This window comes from Hypanus sabinus, chromosome 8, assembly GCF_030144855.1.
Source record: "Hypanus sabinus isolate sHypSab1 chromosome 8, sHypSab1.hap1, whole genome shotgun sequence".
NCBI classification, from domain to species: domain Eukaryota; kingdom Metazoa; phylum Chordata; class Chondrichthyes; order Myliobatiformes; family Dasyatidae; genus Hypanus; species Hypanus sabinus.
The window spans coordinates 101,169,288-101,195,982 of NC_082713.1; the positions used below are offsets into that span (position 1 = coordinate 101,169,288).

A 26,695-nucleotide genomic window follows, 5' to 3' on the forward strand; every position below is an offset into this window, starting at 1 on the left:
GAAATAACAGAAAATGCTGGAAATGTTCAGCAGATCAGTTGGAAAACCTGGACAAAGAAACTGATATGACAGTTCAGGTTGTCAGAACTGGGAGAGAGAGAGAAGCAAATGAGTTTTTAGTGGCTAAGAAAGTGGTATGAATGGGACAAAGAAATACCTAATAGGTTGAGACCAGTAGTCAATGTAGGGAATGAAATGTGGAACTACTCTGGACAATGGGCCAGTTCGGGAAGTTACAAAGAACAAAAGAGGGCATTTAGAGAGTGACGATGCAAACAAGGGAGTGTTGTGAAATGCAGGTTCATTGAATATCCTGAGCAATGGAGAGAAATCGTGTCACTGTTACAGATGGAGTTCTGATGACAGAAGTGGCGAGGTAGAGAAAATACCTGAAATTGGAGTATATGTAAACGATTCCAGAAGTTTGTAATATGTACTGCCGGTGTGGTGGTGAAGCTATTATAGAGGCACACAGATATGTGGAAATGAATAGGTGCCATTCGCTTAGTTGTCAGCCGAAGGTTCTGTTCCTATCATGTACTGTTCTATGTCACTGAGTGGTCTGAAGTATTCCCCAGGTTTCTTGTGTCAGGTTAAGTTATAAGTGCCTTACTTTCTGTGGGTCAGGGAAGATTTGGGTGAACTGGTCTTACTTCAGAGCTGTGTTTGCAGTTTCCTGAGATAGATTGTCAAAGTGCCTCATGCAACTCCACAGCTCTAGAACCACAGACAATCCTCTTTCTGGTAAGAGAGGCTAATTAGGAGCAGGTTTGAGTGAATTTCCCGATATTGCTTTGTGCGACATATTGGGCAGGGTGATCAAATGAATCCCCTCTTAGTGTGTGCCTGAACTCTGATCCTCGTCAAATGACAATGTGACATCAAGCGGAAATCCCATTTCTTCTTCTGAGTGATTCACTTGTCCTATTTCTGTCAGTGAGCTCAGAGACAGGGCGGGCAATGGCCCTGACAAGACTCTGCCGGTAAATTGCTTCTGCAGTTGAATGAACATTGACATGGAGTGTCTCCTTTCTCAGCTCAGAGCCGTCTTTCATCGAGATGAATGGCAGCATTTCACCCAAGTTGGAGCGACACTACTGCTTCCCATTGCCAAGGATTCAATACTGCTTTGCCAAGTAAAGAGAGCTGGTAATTCTCAGTTTACATTTTATGGGGTCCTGGTTCCCCAAAGTGGTAACAGTGTAAATTCTGGCAGGAGTAAATTTGGGCATGGCTGCAGAAATCAAATCCTCCAGGAATAGCAGTTGATTGGAACAGAAGTGGGAAATACAAGTTACTATTATATGAAATGCATATCTCATATAGAAAATACTGTTCATATCTGCATCCTCATCATTCTCATAATAGGAAGGATATGGAATCTGTAAACAGGCTGCAGAGGAGATTTATCAGGAGGTTGCCTGGATTAGAGTGCATGTTTTATAGGCAATGTTCATAGGCAAGGTAAGTTTGGGCTTTCCTCTTTCGAGAGAAGGACTTGACAGAGGTGTACAAGATGAAAGAGGCGTAGATAGAGTGGACTGGGAAGTGGTACAGTGAAGATGCCGCATATTCCACAATCTATAGAAAATATCCAAGCAGTGTGGGATTATCAGCCGGAAATAGTAAACACTTTCCAGTAAAGTCTGCATGCAGGAAAGGGTAAAGTACATCCTGCCAGTGTTTGCATTTTGTTGTAGAGTGTGTAGCCAAAGTTGATTCTTATTTGGTGAGCGTGACTGACAAAGGCAGCATATATTGAGCATCCTTAAATCCTCACTAACTAAGTAGTTTGTTAGTCCTGATGAAGGGTCCTGCCCTGAAATGTTGAATGGTTATTAATTTCCTTAGATGATGCCTTCTGACCTATTGAGTTCCTCCAGAATTTTGTGTCTGTTTCTCCAGGGGTCATCTTTGTAGCTATGCCTCACATCTATGGTAACAGGCTTCTGGCCATTACAACTATTCTGAGCGTGATATCTTTCACTGTGCTGTGGCTGTTGCACTCAGCTGCACACCAACTTCAATACAATGCTTTCTTGGTTCAAGAACAGTTTGTGACCTTCAACCATTTGGCTGTTGAACCAATGTAGATAACTTCACTCACCATAACACTGAACTGATTTCACAACCCATTGACTCACTTTAAAGGATTCTACATCTCATGTTCTTAGTATCATTTATTTATACAGTATAGGCATCTGTTAGTCTCGAGAGACAATGGATTTGCCACTTGTGAAGTTTCCAGGGCATAGGCCTGGGCAGGGTTGTATGGGAAACCAGCAGCTGCCCATGCAGCGTCTCCCCTTTCCACGCCACCGATGTTGTCCAAGGGAAGGGCAAGGGCCGATACAGCTTGGCACCAGTGTTGTCGCAGAGCAATGTGTGGTTAAGTACCTTACTCAAGGACACAACACGCTGCCTCAGCTGAGGCTCGAACTAGTGACCTTCAGATCACTAGACCAATGCCTTAAACACTTGGCTGCTCGCTAACACATCAATAATAATAATAATTATTATTATTACAAAAAATTAAAACACTTTTTTCTCAGCTCAAGCTGGTAAACCTGAGGTACAGGCATAGCCAAGCACACTCATTTGTCAAATGCTGGGAACTTTCAGACTACTTTAGTGGTATTTAGTATTGTGGATTTCTGAATATTTACACAATGAAGCCCTAATTGTTTAATGCTATTTTGCAGTGACTTTAGGATGATGCCAGTTGTACTTATTATTCTTGGGACAATGTACATCCTGCTCATGTTCCACAGTCTCTTAATTTCCTTTTTTAATTCAGCATATTTCTGGTATTTTTCACTTCCTGATTTCTGTAAGTTGTGTGTGTTTGGAATCTATTAAATAAGTTGCTCTTACTTATTTATCCGGTATTATATCCAGATGGTTATTGTGGATTGCCCTATCAGTAATAATGGATAGGTTGCAATATAATTTGTGGTATTCTGACTCTAAAAATGGATTGAGCTTGTATTTATAGTAAGGTGTGATTGTTATCAGTTTGTATTTTAAAGCAATATTTCAGTGAATGGTGCTTGCCACTTGATGTGCCTGTGTCTGGAATCAGATTGTGTTAAACTGCTATAGCATCCTGTAATGTTTTGGATTGTTTCTGGTTTCTCACATCATTTATTTCTCAGACATTTATTGTCTTGAATTAGTCGATCTTTTATTGTGTATTTTTGATCATTTTTTTTGAGTAAACCACCTGGTCCTGCATTGCCACAGGGAACGCCTCTGTTTCTGGGAAGAGGTCTCCGACTCTGAGCCGGGTGCTCGATGCTTCCTTGTCACTGCCCAGTCTGCTCAGGTCGCGGAATGCCTTCCAGGGAGGGTCTTGCCTTGCTTTTCGATTGGTTCACTTTTTCTTCTACAGTGATAATGTATTCGGAAGCAAGCTCAACTCCTCCGAATCCAAACCAGCTCCAAGGATATCCTGACAGTCCCCTTGGATACCCCGACCGGTCCTCAGATACCCTGACAGTCACCTTGGATACCCCTACCGGTCCTCAGATACCCTGACAGTCACCTTGGATACCCCGACCGGTCCTCAGATACCCTGACAGTCTCCTCAGATACCCCGACCGGTCCTCAGATACCCTGACAGTCTCCTCAGATACCCCGACAGGTCCTCAGATACCCTGACAGTCACCTTGGATACCCCGACCGGTCCTCAGATACACTGACAGTCACCTTGAATACCCCGACCGGTCCTCAGATACCCTGACAGTCTCCTCAGATACCCCGACCGGTCCTCAGATACCCTGACAGCCACCTTGGATACCCCGACCGTTCCTCAGATACACTGACAGTCACCTTGGATACCCCGACCGGTCCTCAGATACCCTGACAGTCTCCTCAGATACCCCGACCGGTTCCTCTGATATCCTGACAGTCTCCTCAGATACCCCGACCGGTTCCTCTGATATCCTGACAGTCTCCTCAGATACCCCGACCGGTTCCTCTGATATCCTGACAGACTCCTCAGATACCCCGAACATCTCCTAAGATATCCTGACAGTTTCCTCAGATACCCCGAACATCTCCTCTGATATTATGACAGTCTTCTCAGATACCCCGAACATCTCCTCTGATATCCTGACTGTCTCCTCAGATACCCTGACCAGTTCCTCTTATATCCTGACAGTCTCCTCAGATACCCCGAACGGTTCCTCTGATATCCTGACAGTCTCCTCAGATACCCCGACCGGTTCCTCTTATATCCTGACAGTCTCCTCAGATACCCCGACCAGTTCCTCTGATACCCTGACAGTCACCTCAGATACCCCGACCGGTTCCTCTTATATCCTGACAGTCTCCTCAGATACCCCGACCAGTTCCTCTGATACCTGACAGTCACCTCAGATACCCCAACCGGTTCCTCTGATATTGTGACAGTCTCCTCAGATACCAGGAACGGCCTCTCTGATATCCTGACAGTCTCCTCAGATACCCCGAACATCTCCTCTGATATCGTGACAGTCTCCTCAGATACCCCGAACGGCCTCTCTGATATCCTGACAGTCTCCTCAGATACCCCAACCGGTTCCTCTGATATCCTGACAGTCTCCTCAGATACTCCGAATGCCCTCTCTGATATCCTGACAGACTCCTCAGATACCCCGACAGGTTCCCCTGATATCTTGACAGTCTCCTCAGATACCCCGAATGGGCTCTCTGATATCCTGACTGTCTCCTCAGATACCCCGACCGGTTCCTCAGATACCCTGACAGTCTCCCAGATACCCCGACCGATTCCTCTGATATCCTGACAGTCTCCTCAGATACCCCGACCGGTTCCTCTGATATCCTGACAGACTCCTCAGATACCCCGAACATCTCCTCTGATATCTTGACAGTCTCCTCAGATACCCCGAAAGTCCTCTTTGATATCCTGACAGACTCCTCAGATACCCCGAACGGCCTCTCTGATATCCTGACAGACTCCTCTGATACCCCGACCGGTTCCTCGGATATACTGACAGTCTCCTCTGATACCCCGACCAGTTCCTCTGATATCCTGACAGTCTCCTCAGATACCCCGAACATCTCCTCTGATATCCTGTCTGTCTCCTCAGAAACCCCGACCGGTTCCGCTGATATCCTGACAGTCTCCTCTGATACCCCGACCAGTTCCTCTGATATCCTGACAGTCTCCTCAGTTAACCCGAACATCTCGTCTGATACCCTGACAGTCACCTCAGATACCCCGACCGGTCCTCAGATACCCTGACAGTCTCCTCAGATACCCCGACCGGTCCTCAGATACCCTGACAGCCACCTTGGATACCCCGCCCGTTCCTCAGATACACTGACAGTCACCTTGGATACCCCGACCGGTCCTCAGATACCCTGACAGTCTCCTCAGATACCCCGACCGGTTCCTCTGATATCCTGACAGTCTCCTCAGATACCCCGACCGGTTCCTCTGATATCCTGACAGTCTCCTCAGATTCTCCGACCGGTTCCTCTGATATCCTGACAGTCTCCTCAGATACCCCAACCGGTTCCTCTGATATCCTGACAGACTCCTCAGATACCCCGAACATCTCCTCTGATATCGTGACAGTCTCCTCAGATACCCCGAAAGTCCTCTTTGATATCCTGACAGACTCCTCAGATACCCCGAACGGCCTCTCTGATATCCTGACAGACTCCTCTGATACCCCGACCGGTTCCTCTTATATCCTGACAGTCTCCTCAGATACCCCGACCGGTTCCTCGGATATACTGACAGTCTCCTCTGATACCCCGACCAGTTCCTCTGATATCCTGACAGTCTCCTCAGATACCCCGAACATCTCCTCTGATATCCTGTCTGTCTCCTCAGAAACCCCGACCGGTTCCTCTGATATCCTGACAGTCTCCTCTGATACCCCGACCAGTTCCTCTGATATCCTGACAGTCTCCTCAGTTAACCCGAACATCTCGTCTGATACCCTGACAGTCACCTCAGATACCCCGACCGGTCCTCAGATACCCTGACAGTCTCCTCAGATACCCCGACCGGTCCTCAGATACCCTGACAGCCACCTTGGATACCCCGCCCGTTCCTCAGATACACTGACAGTCACCTTGGATACCCCGACCGGTCCTCAGATATCCTGACAGTCTCCTCAGATACCCCGACCGGTTCCTCTGATATCCTGACAGTCTCCTCAGATACCCCGACCGGTTCCTCTGATATCCTGACAGTCACCTCAGATACCCCGAACGGCCTCTCTGATATACTGACAGTCTCCTCAGATACCCCGAACATCTCCTCTGATATTGTGACAGTCTTCTCAGATACCCTGACCAGTTCCTCTTATATCCTGACAGTCTCCTCAGATACCCCGACCGGTTCCTCTTATATCCTGAGAGTCTCCTCAGATACCCCGACCAGTTCCTCTGATACCCTGACAGTCACCTCAGATACCCCGACCGGTTCCTCTGATAGCCTGACAGTCACCTCAGATACCCCAACCGGTTCCTCTGATATCCTGACAGTCTCCTCAGATACCCCGAACATCTCCTCTGATATCGTGACAGTCTCCTCAGATACCCCGAACGGCCTCTCTGATATCCTGACAGTCTCCTCAGATACCCCGAACATCTCCTCTGATATCCTGACAGTCTCCTCAGATACCCCAACCGGTTCCTCTGATATCCTGACAGACTCCACAGATACCCCGACCGGTTCCCCTGATATCTTGACAGTCTCCTCAGATACCCCGAAAGTCCTCTTTGATATCCTGACAGACTCCTCTGATACCCCGAACGGCCTCTCTGATATCCTGACAGACTCCTCTGATACCCCGACCAGTTCCTCTTATATCCTGACAGTCTCCTCAGATACCCCGAACATCTCCTCTGATATCCTGACAGTCTCCTCAGATACCCCGAAAGTCCTCTTTGATATCCTGACAGACTCCTCTGATACCCCGAACGGCCTCTCTGATATCCTGACAGACTCCCAGATACCCCGACCGTTTCCTCTGATATCCAGACATGTTCCTTGGATACACCGACTGGTTCCTCTGATACGCTGACAGTCTCCTCAGATACCCCGAACATCTCCTCTGATATCCTGACAGTCTCCTCTGATATCCTGACCAGTTCCTCTGATATCCTGACAGTCTCCTCAGTTAACCCGAACATCTCGTCTGATACCCTGACAGTCACCTCAGATCCCCCGACCGGTTCCTCTTATATCCTGACAGACTCCTCTGATACCCCGAACGGCCTCTCTGATATCCTGACAGACTCCTCTGATACCCCGACCGGTTCCTCTTATATCCTGACAGTCTCCTCAGATACCCCGACCAGTTCCTCTGATACCCTGACAGTCACCTCAGATACCCCGACCGGTTCCTCTTATATCCTGACAGTCTCCTCAGATACCCCGACCAGTTCCTCTGATACCTGACAGTCACCTCAGATACCCCAACCGGTTCCTCTGATATCCTGACAGTCTCCTCAGATACCCCGAACATCTCCTCTGATATCGTGACAGTCTCCTCAGATACCCCGAACGGCCTCTCTGATATCCTGACAGTCTCCTCAGATACCCCAACCGGTTCCTCTGATATCCTGACAGTCTCCTCAGATACTCCGAATGGCCTCTCTGATATCCTGACAGACTCCTCAGATACCCCGGCAGGTTCCCCTGATATCTTGACAGTCTCCTCAGATACCCCGAATGGGCTCTCTGATATCCTGACTGTCTCCTCAGATACCCCGACCGGTTCCTCAGATACCCTGACAGTCTCCCAGATACCCCGACCGATTCCTCTGATATCCTGACAGTCTCCTCAGATACCCCAACCGGTTCCTCTGATATCCTGACAGACTCCTCAGATACCCCGAACGGCCTCTCTGATATCCTGACAGACTCCTCTGATACCCCGACCGGTTCCTCTGATATCCTGACAGTCTCTTCTGATACCCCGACCGGTTCCTCTAATATCCTGACAGTCTCCTCTGATACCCCGACCAGTTCCTCTGATATCCTGACAGTCTCCTCAGTTAACCCGAACATCTCGTCTGATACCCTGACAGTCACCTCAGATACCCCGACCGGTCCTCAGATACCCTGACAGTCTCCTCAGATACCCCGACCGGTCCTCAGATACCCTGACAGCCACCTTGGATACCCCGCCCGTTCCTCAGATACACTGACAGTCACCTTGGATACCCCGACCGGTCCTCAGATACCCTGACAGTCTCCTCAGATACCCCGACCGGTTCCTCTGATATCCTGACAGTCTCCTCAGATACCCCGACCGGTTCCTCTGATATCCTGACAGTCTCCTCAGATTCTCCGACCGGTTCCTCTGATATCCTGACAGTCTCCTCAGATACCCCAACCGGTTCCTCTGATATCCTGACAGACTCCTCAGATACCCCGAACATCTCCTCTGATATCGTGACAGTCTCCTCAGATACCCCGAAAGTCCTCTTTGATATCCTGACAGACTCCTCAGATACCCCGAACGGCCTCTCTGATATCCTGACAGACTCCTCTGATACCCCGACCGGTTCCTCTTATATCCTGACAGTCTCCTCAGATACCCCGACCGGTTCCTCGGATATACTGACAGTCTCCTCTGATACCCCGACCAGTTCCTCTGATATCCTGACAGTCTCCTCAGTTAACCCGAACATCTCGTCTGATACCCTGACAGTCACCTCAGATACCCCGACCGGTCCTCAGATACCCTGACAGTCTCCTCAGATACCCCGACCGGTCCTCAGATACCCTGACAGCCACCTTGGATACCCCGCCCGTTCCTCAGATACACTGACAGTCACCTTGGATACCCCGACCGGTCCTCAGATATCCTGACAGTCTCCTCAGATACCCCGACCGGTTCCTCTGATATCCTGACAGTCTCCTCAGATACCCCGACCGGTTCCTCTGATATCCTGACAGTCACCTCAGATACCCCGAACGGCCTCTCTGATATACTGACAGTCTCCTCAGATACCCCGAACATCTCCTCTGATATTGTGACAGTCTTCTCAGATACCCTGACCAGTTCCTCTTATATCCTGACAGTCTCCTCAGATACCCCGACCGGTTCCTCTTATATCCTGAGAGTCTCCTCAGATACCCCGACCAGTTCCTCTGATACCCTGACAGTCACCTCAGATACCCCGACCGGTTCCTCTGATAGCCTGACAGTCACCTCAGATTCCCCAACCGGTTCCTCTGATATCCTGACAGTCTCCTCAGATACCCCGAACATCTCCTCTGATATCGTGACAGTCTCCTCAGATACCCCGAACGGCCTCTCTGATATCCTGACAGTCTCCTCAGATACCCCGAACATCTCCTCTGATATCCTGACAGTCTCCTCAGATACCCCAACCGGTTCCTCTGATATCCTGACAGACTCCACAGATACCCCGACCGGTTCCCCTGATATCTTGACAGTCTCCTCAGATACCCCGAAAGTCCTCTTTGATATCCTGACAGACTCCTCTGATACCCCGAACGGCCTCTCTGATATCCTGACAGACTCCTCTGATACCCCGACCAGTTCCTCTTATATCCTGACAGTCTCCTCAGATACCCCGAACATCTCCTCTGATATCCTGACAGTCTCCTCAGATACCCCGAAAGTCCTCTTTGATATCCTGACAGACTCCTCTGATACCCCGAACGGCCTCTCTGATATCCTGACAGACTCCCAGATACCCCGACCGTTTCCTCTGATATCCAGACATGTTCCTTGGATACACCGACTGGTTCCTCTGATACGCTGACAGTCTCCTCAGATACCCCGAACATCTCCTCTGATATCCTGACAGTCTCCTCTGATATCCTGACCAGTTCCTCTGATATCCTGACAGTCTCCTCAGTTAACCCGAACATCTCGTCTGATACCCTGACAGTCACCTCAGATCCCCCGACCGGTTCCTCTTATATCCTGACAGACTCCTCTGATACCCCGAACGGCCTCTCTGATATCCTGACAGACTCCTCTGATACCCCGACCGGTTCCTCTTATATCCTGACAGTCTCCTCAGATACCCCGACCAGTTCCTCTGATACCCTGACAGTCACCTCAGATACCCCGACCGGTTCCTCTTATATCCTGACAGTCTCCTCAGATACCCCGACCAGTTCCTCTGATACCTGACAGTCACCTCAGATACCCCAACCGGTTCCTCTGATATTGTGACAGTCTCCTCAGATACCAGGAACGGCCTCTCTGATATCCTGACAGTCTCCTCAGATACCCCGAACATCTCCTCTGATATCGTGACAGTCTCCTCAGATACCCCGAACGGCCTCTCTGATATCCTGACAGTCTCCTCAGATACCCCAACCGGTTCCTCTGATATCCTGACAGTCTCCTCAGATACTCCGAATGGCCTCTCTGATATCCTGACAGACTCCTCAGATACCCCGACAGGTTCCCCTGATATCTTGACAGTCTCCTCAGATACCCCGAATGGGCTCTCTGATATCCTGACTGTCTCCTCAGATACCCCGACCGGTTCCTCAGATACCCTGACAGTCTCCCAGATACCCCGACCGATTCCTCTGATATCCTGACAGTCTCCTCAGATACCCCAACCGGTTCCTCTGATATCCTGACAGACTCCTCAGATACCCCGAACGGCCTCTCTGATATCCTGACAGACTCCTCTGATACCCCGACCGGTTCCTCTGATATCCTGACAGTCTCTTCTGATACCCCGACCGGTTCCTCTAATATCCTGACAGTCTCCTCTGATACCCCGACCAGTTCCTCTGATATCCTGACAGTCTCCTCAGTTAACCCGAACATCTCGTCTGATACCCTGACAGTCACCTCAGATACCCCGACCGGTCCTCAGATACCCTGACAGTCTCCTCAGATACCCCGACCGGTCCTCAGATACCCTGACAGCCACCTTGGATACCCCGCCCGTTCCTCAGATACACTGACAGTCACCTTGGATACCCCGACCGGTCCTCAGATACCCTGACAGTCTCCTCAGATACCCCGACCGGTTCCTCTGATATCCTGACAGTCTCCTCAGATACCCCGACCGGTTCCTCTGATATCCTGACAGTCTACTCAGATACCCCGACCGGTTCCTCTGATATCCTGACAGTCTCCTCAGATACCCCGACCGGTTCCTCTGATATCCTGACAGTCTCCTCAGATACCCCGACCGGTTCCTCTGATATCCTGACAGTCACCTCAGATACCCCGAACATCTCCTCTGATATCCTGACAGTCTCCTCAGATACCCCGAACGGCCTCTCTGATATCCTGACAGTCTCCTCAGATACCCCGAACATCTCCTCTGATATCGTGACTGTCTCCTCAGATACCCCGACCGGCCTCTCTGATATCCTGACAGTCTCCTCAGATACCCCGACCGGTTCCCCTGATATCTTGACAGTCTCCTCAGATACCCCGAATGGCCTCTCTGATATCCTGACTGTCTCCTCAGATACCCCGAAAGTCCTCTTTGATATCCTGACAGACTCCTCTGATACCCCGAACGGCCTCTCTGATATCCTGACAGACTCCTCTGATACCCCGACCGGTTCCTCTTATATCCTGACAGTCTCCTCAGATACCCCGAACATCTCCTCTGATATCCTGACAGTCTCCTCAGATACCCCGAAAGTCCTCTTTGATATCCTGACAGACTCCTCTGATACCCCGAACGGCCTCTCTGATATCCTGACAGACTCCCAGATACCCCGACCGTTTCCTCTGATATCCAGACATGTTCCTTGGATACACCGACTGGTTCCTCTGATACGCTGACAGTCTCCTCAGATACCCCGAACATCTCCTCTGATATCCTGACAGTCTCCTCTGATACCCCGGCCAGTTCCTCTGATATCCTGACAGTCTCCTCATTTAACCCGAACATCTCGTCTGATACCCTGACAGTCACCTCAGATCCTCCGACCGGTTCCTCTTATATCCTGACACACTCCTCAGATACTCCGAATGGCCTCTCTGATATCCTGACAGTCTCCACGGATACCCCAAACATCTCCTCTGATATCGTGACTGTCTCCTCAGATACCCCGACCGGTTCCTCTGATATCCTGACAGTCTCCTCAGATACCCCGAACGGCCTCTCTGATATCCTGACAGTCTCCTCAGATACCCCGAATGGCCTCTCTAATATCCTGACAGACTCCTCAGATACTCCGAATGGCCTCTCTGATATCCTGACAGACTCCTCAGATACCCCGACCGGTTCCCCTGATATCTTGACAGTCTCCTCAGATACCCCGAACATCTCCTCTGATATCCTGACAGTCTCCTCAGATACCCCGAAAGTCCTCTTTGATATCCTGACAGACTCCTCTGATACCCCGAACGGCCTCTCTGATATCCTGACAGACTCCTCTGATACCCCGACCAGTTCCTCTTATATCCTGACAGTCTCCTCAGATACCCCGAACATCTCCTCTGATATCCTGACAGTCACCTCAGATACCCCGAAAGTCCTCTTTGATATCCTGACAGACTCTTCTGATACCCCGAACGGCCTCTCTGATATCCTGACAGACTCCTCTGATACCCCGACCGGTTCCTCTTATATCCTGACAGACTCCTCTGATACCCCGACCGGTTCCTCTTATATCCTGACAGACTCCTCTGATACCCCGACCGGTTCCTCTGATATCCTGACAGTCTCCTCAGATACTCCGAACATCTCCTCTGATACCCTGACAGTCACCTCAGATACCCCGACCGGCTCCTCTGATACCCTGACAGTCACCTCAGATACCCCGACCGGTTCCTCTGATAGCCTGACAGTCACCTCAGATACCCCAACTGGTTCCTCTGATATCCTGACAGTCTCCTCAGATACCCTGACCAGTTCCTCTTATATCCTGACAGTCTCCTCAGATACCCCGAACGGTTCCTCTGATATCCTGACAGTCTCCTCAGATACCCCGAACGGTTCCTCTGATATACTGACAGTCTCCTCAGATACCCCGACCAGTTCCTCTGATACCCTGACAGTCACCTCAGATACCCCAACCGGTTCCTCTGATATCCTGACAGTCTCCTCAGATACCCCGAACATCTCCTCTGATATCGTGACAGTCTCCTCAGATACCCCGAACATCTCCTCTGATATCGTGACTGTCTCCTCAGATACCCCGACCGGTTCCTCTGATATCCTGACAGTCTCCTCAGATACCCCGAACGGTCTCTCTGATATCCTGACAGTCTCCTCAGATACCCCAACCGGTTCCTCTGATATCCTGACAGTCTCCTCAGATACTCCGAATGGCCTCTCTGATATCCTGACAGACTCCTCTGATACCCCGACCGGTTCCCCTGATATCTTGACAGTCTCCTCAGATACCCCGAATGGCCTCTCTGATATCCTGACTGTCTCCTCAGATACCCCGACCGGTTCCTCTGATATCCTGACAGTCTCCCAGATACCCCGACCGTTTCCTCTGATATCCAGACATGTTCCTTGGATACCCCGACCGGTTCCTCTGATACCCTGACAGTCTCCTCAGATACCCCGACCGATTCCTCTGATATCCTGACAGTCTCCTCAGATACCCCGACCTGTTCCTCTGATATCCTGACTGTCTCTTCAGATACCCCGACCAGTTCCTCTGATATCCTGACAGTCTCCTCTGACACACCGACCGGTTCCTCTGATACCCCGACAGTCTCCTCAGATAGCCCAACCATTTCCTCTGATATCCTGACTGTCTCCTCAGATACCCCGACCATTTGCTCTGATATCCTGACAGTCTCCTCAGATACCCCAACCGGTTCCTCTGATATCCTGTCAGTCTCCTCAGATACCCCGAATGGCCTCTTTTATATCCTGACAGTCTCCTCAGATACGCCGACCGGTTCCTCTGATATCCTGACAGTCTCCTCAGATACCCCGAACGGCCTCTCTGATATCCTGACAGTCTCCTCAGATACCCCAACTGGTTCCTCTGATATCCTGACAGACTCCTCAGATACCCCGACCAGTTCCTCTGATACCTGACAGTCACCTCAGATACCCCAACCGGTTCCTCTGATATTGTGACAGTCTCCTCAGATACCAGGAACGGCCACTCTGATATCCTGACAGTCTCCTCAGATACCCCGAACATCTCCTCTGATATCGTGACAGTCTCCTCAGATACCCCGAACGGCCTCTCTGATATCCTGACAGTCTCCTCAGATACCCCAACCGGTTCCTCTGATATCCTGACAGTCTCCTCAGATACTCCGAATGGCCTCTCTGATATCCTGACAGACTCCTCAGATACCCCGACAGGTTCCCCTGATATCTTGACTGTCTCCTCAGATACCCCGACCGGTTCCTCAGATACCCTGACAGTCTCCCAGATACCCCGACCGATTCCTCTGATATCCTGACAGTCTCCTCAGATACCCCAACCGGTTCCTCTGACATCCTGACAGTCTCCTCTGATACCCCGAACATCTCCTCTGATATCGTGACAGTCTCCTCAGATACCCCGAAAGTCCTCTTTGAAATCCTGACAGACTCCTCTGATACCCCGACCGGTTCCCCTGATATCTTGTCTGTCTCCTCAGAAACCCCGACCGGTTCCTCTGATATCCTGACAGTCTCTTCTGATACCCCGACCGGTTCCTCTAATATCCTGACAGTCTCCTCTGATACCCCGACCAGTTCCTCTGATATCCTGACAGTCTCCTCAGTTAACCCGAACATCTCTTCTGATACCCTGACAGTCACCTCAGATACCCCGACCGGTCCTCAGATACCCTGACAGTCTCCTCAGATACCCCGACCGGTCCTCAGATACCCTGACAGCCACCTTGGATACCCCGCCCGTTCCTCAGATACACTGACAGTCACCTTGGATACCCCGACCGGTCCTCAGATACCCTGACAGTCTCCTCAGATACCCCGACCGGTTCCTCTGATATCCTGACAGTCTCCTCAGATACCCCGACCGGTTCCTCTGATATCCTGACAGTCTCCTCAGATACCCCGACCGGTTCCTCTGATATCCTGACAGTCACCTCAGATACCCCGAACGGCCTCTCTGATATACTGACAGTCTCCTCAGATACCCCGAACATCTCCTCTGATATTGTGACAGTCTTCTCTGATACCCTGACCAGTTCCTCTTATATCCTGACAGTCTCCTCAGATACCCCGACCGGTTCCTCTTATATCCTGAGAGTCTCCTCAGATACCCCGACCAGTTCCTCTGCTACCCTGACAGTCACCTCAGATACCCCGACCGGTTCCTCTGATAGCCTGACAGTCACCTCAGATACCCCAACCGGTTCCTCTGATATCCTACAGTTCCCTCAGATACCCCGAACATCTCCTCTGATATCGTGACAGTCTCCTCAGATACCCCGAACGGCCTCTCTGATATCCTGACAGTCTCCTCAGATACCCCGAACATCTCCTCTGATATCGTGACTGTCTCCTCAGATACCCCGACCGGTTCCCCTGATATCTTGACAGTCTCCTCAGATACCCCGAACATCTCCTCTGATATCCTGACAGTCTCCTCAGATACCCCGAAAGTCCTCTTTGATATCCTGACAGACTCCTCTGATACCCCGAACATCTCCTCTGATATCCTGACAGACTCCCAGATACCCCGACCGTTTCCTCTGATATCCAGACATGTTCCTTGGATACACCGACTGGTTCCTCTGATACGCTGACAGTCTCCTCAGATACCCCGAACATCTCCTCTGATATCCTGACAGTCTCCTCTGATACCCCGGCCAGTTCCTCTGATATCCTGACAGTCTCCTCATTTAACCCGAACATCTCGTCTGATACCCTGACAGTCACCTCAGATCCCCCGACCGGTTCCTCTTATATCCTGACAGACTCCTCAGATACTCCGAATGGCCTCTCTGATATCCTGACAGTCTCCACGGATACCCCAAACATCTCCTCTGATATCGTGACTGTCTCCTCAGATACCCCGACCGGTTCCTCTGATATCCTGACAGTCTCCTCATATACCCCGAACGGCCTCTCTGATATCCTGACAGTCTCCTCAGATACCCCGAATGGCCTCTCTGATATCCTGACAGACTCCTCAGATACTCCGAATGGCCTCTCTGATATCCTGACAGACTCCTCAGATACCCCGACCGGTTCCCCTGATATCTTGACAGTCTCCTCAGATACCCCGAACATCTCCTCTGATATCCTGACAGTCTCCTCAGATACCCCGAAAGTCCTCTTTGATATCCTGACAGACTCCTCTGATACCCCGAACGGCCTCTCTGATATCCTGACAGACTCCTCTGATACCCCGACCAGTTCCTCTTATATCCTGACAGTCTCCTCAGATACCCCGAACATCTCCTCTGATATCCTGACAGTCACCTCAGATACCCCGAAAGTCCTCTTTGATATCCTGACAGACTCCTCTGATACCCCGAACGGCCTCTCTGATATCCTGACAGACTCCTCTGATACCCCGACCAGTTCCTCTTATATCCTGACAGACTCCTCTGATACCCCGACCGGTTCCTCTTATATCCTGACAGACTCCTCTGATACCCCGACCGGTTCCTCTGATATCCTGACAGTCTCCTCAGATACTCCGAACATCTCCTCTGATACCCTGACAGTCACCTCAGATACCCCGACCGGCTCCTCTGATACCCTGACAGTCACCTCAGATACCCCGACCGGTTCCTCTGATAGCCTGACAGTCACCTCAGATGCCCCAACTGGTTCCTCTGATATCCTGACAGTCTCCTCAGATACCCTGACCAGTTCCTCTTATATCCTGACAGTCTCCTCAGATACCCCGAACGGTTCCTCTGATATCCTGACAGTCTCCTCAGATACCCCGAACGGTTCCTCTGATATACTGACAGTCTCCTCAGATACCCCGACCAGTTCCTCTGATACCCTGACAGTCACCTCAGATACCCCAACCGGTTCCTCTGATATCCTGACAGTCTCCTCAGATACCCCGAACATCTCCTCTGATATCGTGACAGTCTCCTCAGATACCCCGAACATCTCCTCTGATATCGTGACTGTCTCCTCAGATACCCCGACCGGTTCCTCTGATATCCTGACAGTCTCCTCAGATACCCCGAACGGTCTCTCTGATATCCTGACAGTCTCCTCAGATACCCCAACCGGTTCCTCTGATATCCTGACAGTCTCCTCAGATACTCCGAATGGCCTCTCTGATATCCTGACAGACTCCTCTGATACCCCGACCGGTTCCCCTGATATCTTGACAGTCTCCTCAGATACCCCGAATGGCCTCTCTGATATCCTGACTGTCTCCTCAGATACCCCGACCGGTTCCTCTGATATCCTGACAGTCTCCCAGATACCCCGACCGTTTCCTCTGATATCCAGACATGTTCCTTGGATACCCCGACCGGTTCCTCTGATACCCTGACAGTCTCCTCAGATACCCCGACCGATTCCTCTGATATCCTGACAGTCTCCTCAGATACCCCGAACATCTCCTCTGATATCGTGACAGTCTCCTCAGATACCCCGAAAGTCCTCTTTGATATCCTGACAGTCTCCTCAGATACCCCGAACATCTCCTCTGATATCGTGACAGTCTCCTCAGATACCCCGAAAGTCCTCTTTGATATCCTGACAGTCTCCCAGATACCCCGACCGTTTCCTCTGATATCCAGACATGTTCCTTGGATACCCCGACCGGTTCCTCTGATAGCCTGACAGTCACCTCAGATACCCCGACCAGTTCCTCTGATATCCTGACAGTCTCCTCAGTTAACCCGAACATCTCGTCTGATACCCTGACAGTCACCTCAGATACGCCGACCGGTTCCTCTGATATCCTGACAGTCTCCTCAGATACCCCGAACGGCCTCTCTGATATCCTGACAGACTCCTCTGATACCCCGACCGGTTCCTCTTATATCCTGACAGACTCCTCTGATACCCCGACCGGTTCCTCTTATATCCTGACAGTCTCCTCAGATACTCCGAACATCTCCTCTGATACCCTGACAGTCTCCTCAGATACCCCGACCGGTTCCTCTGATATCCTGACAGACTCATCTGATACCCCGAACGGCCTCTCTGATATCCTGACAGACTCCTCTGATACCCCGACCGGTTCCTCTTATATCCTGACAGTCTCCTCAGATACCCCGAACATCTCCTCTGATATCGTGACAGTCTCCTCAGATACCCCAAACATCTCCTCTGATATCGTGACTGTCTCCTCAGATACCCCGACCGGTTCCTCTGATATCCTGACAGTCTCCTCAGATACCTCGACCGGCTCCTCTGATATCCTGACAGTCTCCTCTAATACCCCGACCGGTTCCTCTGATATCCTGACAGACTCCTCTGAAACCCCGAACGGCCTCTCTGATATCCTGACAGACTCCTCTGATACCCCGACCGGTTCCTCTTATATCCTGACTATCTCCTCAGATACCCCGAACATCTCCTCCTATATCCTGAAAGTCTCCTCAGATACCCCGAACATCTCCTCTGATATCCTGACAGTCTCCTCAGATACCCCGACCTGTTCCTCTGATAACCTGACTGTCTCTTCAGATACCCCGACCAGTTCCTCTGATATCCTGACAGTCTCCTCTGACACACCGACCGGTTCCTCTGATACCCCGACAGTCTCCTCAGATAGCCCAACCATTTCCTCTGATATCCTGACTGTCTCCTCAGATACCCCGACCATTTGCTCTGATATCCTGACAGTCTCCTCAGATACCCCAACCGGTTCCTCTGATATCCTGTCAGTCTCCTCAGATACCCCGAATGGCCTCTTTTATATCCTGACAGTCTCCTCAGATACGCCGACCGGTTCCTCTGATATCCTGACAGTCTCCTCAGATAACCCGAAAGTCCTCTTTGATATCCTGACAGACTCCTCTGATACCCCGAACGGCCTCTCTGATATCCTGACAGACTCCTCTGATACCCCGACCGGTTCCTCTTATATCCTGACAGTCTCCTCAGATACCCCGAACATCTCCTCTGATATCCTGACAGTCTCCTCAGATACCCCGAAAGTCCTCTTTGATATCCTGACAGACTCCTCTGATACCCCGAACGGCCTCTCTGATATCCTGACAGACTCCTCTGATACCCCGACCGGTTCCTCTTATATCCTGACAGACTCCTCTGATACCCCGACCGGTTCCTCTTATATCCTGACAGACTCCTCTGATACCCCGACCGGTTCCTCTGATATCCTGACAGTCTCCTCAGATACTCCGAACATCTCCTCTGATACCCTGACAGTCACCTCAGATACCCCGACCGGCTCCTCTGATACCCTGACAGTCACCTCAGATACCCCGACCGGTTCCTCTGATAGCCTGACAGTCACCTCAGATACCCCAACTGGTTCCTCTGATATCCTGACAGTCTCCTCAGATACCCTGACCAGTTCCTCTTATATCCTGACAGTCTCCTCAGATACCCCAAACGGTTCCTCTGATATCCTGACAGTCTCCTCAGATACCCCGACCGGTTCCTCTTATATCCTGACAGTCTCCTCAGATACCCCGAACGGTTCCTCTGATATCCTGACAGTCTCCTCAGATACCCCGACCAGTTCCTCTGATACCCTGACAGTCACCTCAGATACCCCAACCAGTTCCTCTGATATCCTGACAGTCTCCTCAGATACCCCGAACATCTCCTCTGATATCGTGACAGTCTCCTCAGATACCCCGAACATCTCCTCTGATATCCTGACAGTCTCCTCTGATACCCCGAACATCTCCTCTGATATCGTGACTGTCTCCTCAGATACCCCGACCGGTTCCTCTGATATCCTGACAGTCTCCTCAGATACCCCGAACGGCCTCTCTGATATCCTGACAGTCTCCTCAGATACCCCAACCGGTTCCTCTGATATCCTGACAGTCTCCTCAGATACTCCGAATGGCCTCTCTGATATCCTGACAGACTCCTCAGATACCCCGACCGGTTCCCCTGATATCTTGACAGTCTCCTCAGATTCCCCGAATGGCCTCTCTGATATCCTGACTGTCTCCTCAGATACCCCGACCGGTTCCTCTGATATCCTGACAGTCTCCCAGATACCCCGACCGTTTCCTCTGATATCCAGACATGTTCCTTGGATACCCCGACCGGTTCCTCTGATACCCTGACAGTCTCCTCAGATACCCCGACCGATTCCTCTGATATCCTGACAGTCTCCTCAGATACCCCGAACATCTCCTCTGATATCGTGACAGTCTCCTCAGATACCCCGAAAGTCCTCTTTGATATCCTGACAGACTCCTCTGATACCCCGAACGGCCTCTCTGATATCCTGACAGACTCCTCAGAAACCCCGACCGGTTCCTCTGATATCCTGACAGTCTCTTCTGATACCCCGACCGGTTCCTCTAATATCCTGACAGTCTCCTCTGATACCCCGACCAGTTCCTCTAATATCCTTACAGTCTCCTCTGATACCCCGACCAGTTCCTCTGATATCCTGACAGTCTCCTCAGTTAACCCGAACATCTCGTCTGATACCCTGACAGTCACCTCAGATACCCCGACCGGTTCCTCTGATATCCTGACAGTCTCCTCAGATACCCCGAACGGCCTCTCTGATATCCTGACAGACTCCTCTGATACCCCGACCGGTTCCTCTTATATCCTGACAGACTCCTCTGATACCCCGACCGGTTCCTCTTATATCCTGACAGTCTCCTCAGATACTCCGAACATCTCCTCTGATACCCTGACAGTCACCTCAGATACCCCGACCGGTTCCTCTGATATCCTGACAGACTCCTCTGATACCCCGACCGGTTCCTCTGATATCCTGAGAGACTCCTCTGATACCCCGACCGGTTCCTCTTATATCCTGACAGTCTCCTCAGATACCCCGACCGGTTCCTCTGATGTCCTGACAGTCTCCTCTGAAACCCCGAACGGCCTCTCTGATATCCTGACAGACTCCTCTAATACCCCGACCGGTTCCTCTGATGTCCTGACAGACTCCTCTGAAACCCCGAACGGCCTCTCTGATATCCTGACAGACTCCTCTGATACCCCGACCGGTTCCTCTGATATCCTGACAGTCTCCTCTGACACACCGACCGGTTCCTCTGATACCCCGACAGTCTCCTCGGATACCCCGACCGGTTCCTCTGATATCCTGAGAGTCTCCTCAGATAGCCCAACCATTTCCTCTGATATCCTGACTGTCTCCTCAGATACCCCGACCATTTGCTCTGATATCCTGACAGTCTCCTCAGATACCCCGACCGGTTCCTCTGATATCCTGTCAGTCTCCTCAGATACCCCGAATGGCCTCTTTTATATCCTGACAGTCTCAACAGATACCCCGAATGGCCTCTCTGATATCCTGACAGTCTCCTCAGATGCCCCGAACATCTCCTCTGATATCCTGACTGTCTCCTCAGATACCCCGACGGAGTCCTCTCATATCCTGAAAGTCTCCTCTGATACCCCGACCGGTTCCTCTGATATCCTGACAGTCTCCACAGATACCCCGACCGGTTCCTCTGATATCCTGACAGTCTCCTCAGATACCCCGACCGGTTCCTCCGATACCCTGAAAGTCTCCTCAGATACCCCGAACATCTCCTCTGATATCCTGACAGACTCCTCAGATACCCTGACCGGTTCCTCTGATAACCTGACAGCCTCCTCAGATACCCCGACCGGTTCCTCTGATATCCTGACAGTCTCCTCAGATACCACGACCGGTTCCTCCGATATCCTGAAAGTCTCCTCAGATACCCCGAACATCTCCTCTGATATCCTGACTGTCTCTACAGATACCCCGACCAGTTCCTCTGATATCCTGACAGTCTCCTCTGACACACCGACCGGTTCCTCTGATACCCCGACAGTCTCCTCGGATACCCCAACCATTTCCTCTGATATCCTGACTGTCTCCTCAGATACCCCGACCATTTGCTCTGATATCCTGACAGTCTCCTCAGATAACCCGACCGGTTCCTCTGATATCCTGTCAGTCTCCTCAGATACCGCGAATGGTCTCTCTGATATCCTGACAGCCTCCACAGATACCCCGACCGGGTCCTCTCATATCCTGACAGTCTCCTCTGAAACACCAACCGGTTCCTCTAATACCCCGATAGTCTCCTCGGATACCCCGACCGGTTCCTCTGATATCCTGAGAGTCTCCTCAGATAGCCCAACCATTTCCTCTGATATCCTGACTGTCTCCTCAGATACCCCGACCATTCGCTCTGATATCCTGACAGTCTCCTCAGATACCCCGACCGGTTCCTCTGATATCCTGTCAGTCTCCTCAGATACCCCGAATGGCCTCTTTTATATCCTGACAGTCTCAACAGATACCCCGAATGGCCTCTCTGATATCCTGACAGCCTCCACAGATACCCCGACCGGGTCCTCTCATATCCTGACAGTCTCCTCTGATACCCCGACCGGTTCCTCTGATATCCTGACAGTCTCCTCTGATACCCCGACCGGTTCCTCTGATATCCTGACAGTCTCCTCAGATACCCCGACCGGTTCCTCTGATATCCTGACAGTATCCTCAGATACCCCGACCGGTTCCTCTGATATCCTGACAGTCTCCTCAGATACCCCGAACATCTCCTCCGATATCCTGAAAGTCTCCTCAGATACCCCGAACATCTCCTCCGATATCCTGAAAGTCTCCTCAGATACCCCGAACATCTCCTCTGATATCCTGACAGTCTCCTCAGATACCCTGACCTGTTCCTCTGATAACCTGACTGTCTCTTCAGATACCCCGACCAGTTCCTCTGATATCTTGACAGTCTCCTCAGATACCTCGACCTGTTCCTCTGATATCCTGACAGTCTCCTCTGACACCCCGACCGGTTTCTCTGATACCCCGACAGTCTCCTCGGATACCCCGACCGGTTCCACTGATATCCTGAGAGTCTCCTCAGATACCCCGACCTGTTCCTCTGATAACCTGACTGTCTCTTCAGATACCCCGACCAGTTCCTCTGATATCTTGACAGTCTCCTCAGATAGCCCAACCATTTCCTCCGATATCCTGACTGTCTCCACAGATACCCCGTCCATTTGCTCTGATATCCTGACAGTCTCCTCAGATAACCCGACCGGTTCCTCTGATATCCTGTCAGTCTCCTCAGATACCCCGAATGGCCTCTTTTATATCCTGGCAGTCTCAACAGATACCCCAAATGGCCTCTCTGATATCCTGACAGCCTCCACAGATAACGCGAACATCTCCTCTGATATCCTGACTGTCTCCGCAGATTCCCCGAGCGGTTCCTCTGATATCCAGACAGTCTCCTCGGATTCCCTGACCGTTTCCTCTGATATCCTGACAGTCTCCTCAGATACCCCGACCGGTTCCTCTGATATCCTGACAGCCTCCTCAGATACCCCGACCGGTTCCTCTGATATCCTGACAGTCTCCTCAGATACCCCGACCGGCTCCTCTGATATCCTGACAGTCTCCTCAGATACCCTGACCAGTTCCTCTGATATCCTGACAGTCTCCTCAGATACCCCAAACAGCTCCTCTAATATACTGACTGTCTCCGCAGATTCCCCGAGCGGTTCCTCTGATATCCTGAACTTCTCCTCAGATACCCCGACCGGTCTCTCTGATATCCTGACAGTCTCCACGGATACCCTGAACAGTTCCTCTGATATCCTGACAGTCTGCTCAGATACCCCGACCGGTTCCTCTGATATCCTGACAGTCTCCTCAGATACCCCAAACGGCTCCTCTGATATACTGACAGTCTCCTCAGATTCCCCGAGCGGTTCCTCTGATATCCTGACAGTCTCCTCTGATACCCCGACCGGCGTCTCTGATATCCTGACAGTCTCCTCAGATACCCCGAATGACCTCTTGGATATCCTGACAGTCTCCTGAGATACCCCGAACATCTCCTCTGATATCCTGACAGTCTCCTCGGATACCCCGAACGGCCTCTCTGATATCCTGAGTCACCTCGGATACCCCGACCGGTTCCTCTGATATCCTGACAGTCTGCACCGATACCCCAAATGGCCTCTCTGATATCCTGACATTCTCCTCGGATATCCCAAATGGCCTCTTCGATATCCTGACAGTCTCCAAGATACCCCGACCGGTTCCTCTGATATCCTGACAGTCTCCTCAGATACCCCGAATATCTCCTCCGATATCCTGACAGTCTCCTCAGATACCCAGAACATCTCCTCTGATAACCTGACAGTCTCCTCTGATACCCCGACCGTTTCCTCTGATATCCTGACAGTCTCCTCAGATACCCCAACCATTTCTTCTGATATCGTAACAGTCTCCTCAGATACCCCAAACATATCCTCTGATATCCTGATAGTCTCTTCGGATACCACGAACAGTTCCTCTGATATCCTGACAGTCTCCTCAGATACCCCGACCGGTTCCTCTGATATCCTGACAGTCTCCTCAGATACCCCGAACGGCCTCTTTGATATTCTGACAGTCTCAACAGATCCCTCGAATTGCCTCGCTGATATCCTGACAGTCTGCTCTGATACCCCGAACGGCCTCTCTGATATCCTGACAGTCACCACAGTTACCCCTAACGGCTCCTCTGATATGATAACAGTCTCTTCGGATACCCCGTACAGCCTCTCTGATATCCTGACTGTCTCCTTGGATACCCCAACCATTTCCTCTGATACCCTGACAGTCTCCTCAGATACCCCGACCGGTTCCTCTGATAACCTGACAGTCTCCTCAGATACCCCAAACGGCTCCTCTGATATCCTGACAGTCTCCTCAGATTCCCCGAACAGTTCCTCTGATATCCTGACAGTCTGCTCAGATACCCCGACCGGTTCCTCTGATATCCTGACAGTCTCCTCAGATACCCCGAATGGCCTCTCTGATATCCTGACAGACTCCTCAGATACTCCGAATGGCCTCTCTGATATCCTGACAGACTCCTCAGATACCCCGACCGGTTCCCCTGATATCTTGACAGTCTCCTCAGATACCCCGAACATCTCCTCTGATATCCTGACAGTCTCCTCAGATACCCCGAAAGTCCTCTTTGATATCCTGACAGACTCCTCTGATACCCCGTACGGCCTCTCTGATATCCTGACAGACTCCTCTGATACCCCGACCAGTTCCTCTTATATCCTGACAGTCTCCTCAGATACCCCGAACATCTCCTCTGATATCCTGACAGTCACCTCAGATACCCCGAAAGTCCTCTTTGATATCCTGACAGACTCCTCTGATACCCCGAACGGCCTCTCTGATATCCTGACAGACTCCTCTGATACCCCGACCGGTTCCTCTTATATCCTGACAGACTCCTCTGATACCCCGACCGGTTCCTCTTATATCCTGACAGACTCCTCTGATACCCCGACCGGTTCTTCTGATATCCTGACAGTCTCCTCAGATACTCCGAACATCTCCTCTGATACCCTGACAGTCACCTCAGATACCCCGACCGGCTCCTCTGATACCCTGACAGTCACCTCAGATACCCCGACCGGTTCCTCTGATAGCCTGACAGTCACCTCAGATACCCCAACTGGTTCCTCTGATATCCTGACAGTCTCCTCAGATACCCTGACCAGTTCCTCTTATATCCTGACAGTCTCCTCAGATACCCCGAACGGTTCCTCTGATATCCTGACAGTCTCCTCAGATACCCCGAACGGTTCCTCTGATATACTGACAGTCTCCTCAGATACCCCGACCAGTTCCTCTGATACCCTGACAGTCACCTCAGATACCCCAACCGGTTCCTCTGATATCCTGACAGTCTCCTCAGATACCCCGAACATCTCCTCTGATATCGTGACAGTCTCCTCAGATACCCCGAACATCTCCTCTGATATCGTGACTGTCTCCTCAGATACCCCGACCGGTTCCTCTGATATCCTGACAGTCTCCTCAGATACCCCGAACGGTCTCTCTGATATCCTGACAGTCTCCTCAGATACCCCAACCGGTTCCTCTGATATCCTGACAGTCTCCTCAGATACTCCAAATGGCCTCTCTGATATCCTGACAGACTCCTCTGATACCCCGACCGGTTCCCCTGATATCTTGACAGTCTCCTCAGATACCCCGAATGGCCTCTCTGATATCCTGACTGTCTCCTCAGATACCCCGACCGGTTCCTCTGATATCCTGACAGTCTCCCAGATACCCGGACCGTTTCCTCTGATATCCAGACATGTTCCTTGGATACCCCGACCGGTTCCTCTGATACCCCGACAGTCTCCTCAGATACCCCGACCGATTCCTCTGATATCCTGACAGTCTCCTCAGATACCCCGAACATCTCCTCTGATATCGTGACAGTCTCCTCAGATACCCCGAAAGTCCTCTTTGATATCCTGACAGTCTCCTCAGATACCCCGAACATCTCCTCTGATATCGTGACAGTCTCCTCAGATACCCCGAAAGTCCTCTTTGATATCCTGACAGTCTCCCAGATACCCCGACCGTTTCCTCTGATATCCAGACATGTTCCTTGGATACCCCGACCGGTTCCTCTGATAGCCTGACAGTCACCTCAGATACCCCGACCAGTTCCTCTGATATCCTGACAGTCTCCTCAGTTAACCCGAACATCTCGTCTGATACCCTGACAGTCACCTCAGATACCCCGACCGGTTCCTCTGATATCCTGACAGTCTCCTCAGATACCCCGAACGGCCTCTCTGATATCCTGACAGACTCCTCTGATACCCCGACCGGTTC

The 26,695-nt window shown here is 51.1% G+C and overlaps 1 long non-coding RNA gene across 1 annotated transcript in view; it reads left to right on the forward strand.

Annotated features, from left to right (window-relative positions):
- The first annotated feature begins 1,089 nt into the window (after positions 1-1,089).
- LOC132397787 (uncharacterized) overlaps positions 1,090-26,695 on the forward strand; it is a 138,926-nt gene continuing 113,320 nt past the window's right edge. Inside the window, exon 1 of the long non-coding RNA XR_009513446.1 lies at positions 1,090-1,149. This is a non-coding gene — a long non-coding RNA (uncharacterized LOC132397787). The remainder of the gene's footprint in view (positions 1,150-26,695) is intronic.